Source organism: Callionymus lyra, chromosome 4 (genome assembly GCF_982586985.1).
Source record: "Callionymus lyra chromosome 4, fCalLyr1.hap1.1, whole genome shotgun sequence".
Lineage (NCBI taxonomy): Eukaryota > Metazoa > Chordata > Actinopteri > Syngnathiformes > Callionymidae > Callionymus > Callionymus lyra.
Genome location: NC_141821.1, coordinates 500,001 through 502,500, shown reverse-complemented (window position 1 = coordinate 502,500; position 2,500 = coordinate 500,001). Strand labels below are relative to the sequence as shown.

The following is a 2,500-nucleotide window of genomic DNA, read 5'->3' as shown; positions in this document are numbered from 1 at the left end:
AGGAGAGACAGAAAGACAGAAGGAGAGACAGAAGGAGAGACAGAAGGAGAGACAGAAGGAGAGACAGAAGGAGAGACAGAAGGAGAGACAGAAGGAGAGACAGAAGGAGAGACAGAGAGACAGAAGGAGAGACAGAAGGAGAGACAGAAGGAGAGACAGAAAGAAAGACAGAAAGAAAGACAGAAAGAGAGACAGAAGGAGAGACAGAAAGAGAGACAGAAGGAGAGACAGAAGGAGAGACAGAAGGAGAGACAGAAGGAGAGACGGAAGGAGAGACGGAAGGAGAGACGGAAGGAGAGACGGAAGGAGAGACAGAAGGAGAGACGGAAGGAGAGACGGAAGGAGAGACGGAAGGAGAGACGGAAGGAGAGACAGAAGGAGAGACAGAAGGAGAGACAGAAGGAGAGACAGAAGGAGAGACAGAAGGAGAGACAGAAAGAGAGACAGAAGGAGAGACAGAAGGAGAGACGGAAGGAGAGACAGAGGGAGAGACAGAGGGAGAGACAGAAGGAGAGACAGAAGGAGAGACAGAAGGAGAGACAGAAAGAGACAGAAGGAGAGACAGAAGGAGAGACAGAAGGAGAGACAGAAGGAGAGACAGAAGGAGAGACAGAAAGAGAGACAGAAGGAGAGACAGAAAGAGAGACAGAAGGAGAGACAGAAGGAGAGACAGAAGGAGAGACAGAAAGAGAGACAGAAGGAGAGACAGAAAGAGAGACAGAAGGAGAGACAGAAAGACAGAAGGAGAGACAGAAAGACAGAAGGAGAGACAGAAGGAGAGACAGAAGGAGAGACAGAAGGAGAGACAGAAGGAGAGACAGAAGGAGAGACAGAAGGAGAGACAGAAGGAGAGACAGAGAGACAGAAGGAGAGACAGAAGGAGAGACAGAAGGAGAGACAGAAGGAGAGACAGAAGGAGAGACAGAAGGAGAGACAGAAAGACAGAAGGAGAGACAGAAGGAGAGACAGAAAGAGAGACAGAAGGAGAGACAGAAGGAGAGACAGAAGGAGAGACAGAAGGAGAGACAGAAGGAGAGACAGAAGGAGAGACAGAAAGACAGAAGGAGAGACAGAAGGAGAGACAGAAGGAGAGACAGAAAGACAGAAGGAGAGACAGAAGGAGAGACAGAAGGAGAGACAGAAGGAGAGACAGAAGGAGAGACAGAAAGACAGAAGGAGAGACAGAAGGAGAGACAGAAGGAGAGACAGAAGGAGAGACAGAAAGACAGAAGGAGAGACAGAAGGAGAGACAGAAAGACAGAAGGAGAGACAGAAGGAGAGACAGAAGGAGAGACAGAAGGAGAGACAGAAGGAGAGACAGAAAGACAGAAGGAGAGACAGAAGGAGAGACAGAAGGAGAGACAGAAAGACAGAAGGAGAGACAGAAGGAGAGACAGAAGGAGAGACAGAAAGACAGAAGGAGAGACAGAAGGAGAGACAGAAGGAGAGACAGAAGGAGAGACAGAAGGAGAGACAGAAAGACAGAAGGAGAGACAGAAGGAGAGACAGAAGGAGAGACAGAAAGACAGAAGGAGAGACAGAAGGAGAGACAGAAGGAGAGACAGAAAGACAGAAGGAGAGACAGAAGGAGAGACAGAAGGAGAGACAGAAGGAGAGACAGAAGGAGAGACAGAAGGAGAGACAGAAGGAGAGACAGAAGGAGAGACAGAAGGAGAGACAGAAGGAGAGACAGAAGGAGAGACAGAAAGACAGAAGGAGAGACAGAAGGAGAGACAGAAGGAGAGACAGAAGGAGAGACAGAAGGAGAGACAGAAGGAGAGACAGAAAGACAGACAGAAGGAGAGACAGAAGGAGAGACAGAAGGAGAGACAGAAGGAGAGACAGAAGGAGAGACAGAAGGAGAGACAGAAGGAGAGACAGAAGGAGAGACAGAAAGACAGAAGGAGAGACAGAAGGAGAGACAGAAGGAGAGACAGAAGGAGAGACAGAAGGAGAGACAGAAGGAGAGACAGAAGGAGAGACAGAAGGAGAGACAGAAGGAGAGACAGAAGGAGAGACAGAAAGACAGAAGGAGAGACAGAAGGAGAGACAGAAGGACAAACATGTGCTACACAAAGATAAAAGTATCAACTGTCAGGCGACGCCTCACGACGACTTTTGACAAATGAAGCAACAACTTCCTGCAACTTTGTGTCAACAATCAATCAATCAATCAAATAAATAAATAAATAATCATTCAATCAAATAAACAATCAATCAATCAAATAAATAAATAATCAATCAATCAAATAAACAATCAATCTTCAGATTGAATAATAGATATTTATATATTTTGTAATAATTGAAGTATTTTATAAACATAAAGATCTTATAGATAAAATAAGTGAAATAAACACGAATTAATTTCTTTCTTTTAAATGTCAAGAAATAAAAAGATCTTCAACTAAACCTTTTATTTAAAAAGATAAAGTCGTTGATTCTTGTTCAAGAAAATACAGTTTAAACGAATAAAATATACATTTGAGGATCAACTGTGAAC

General features: G+C 44.7%; 1 protein-coding gene across 3 annotated transcripts in view; it reads right to left on the bottom strand.

Annotated features, from left to right (window-relative positions):
- The window catches only part of LOC148080520 (nuclear receptor-binding protein 2-like), a 32,130-nt gene that overhangs the window by 28,731 nt on the left and 899 nt on the right, over nt 1-2,500 (bottom strand). The window lies entirely within an intron of this gene.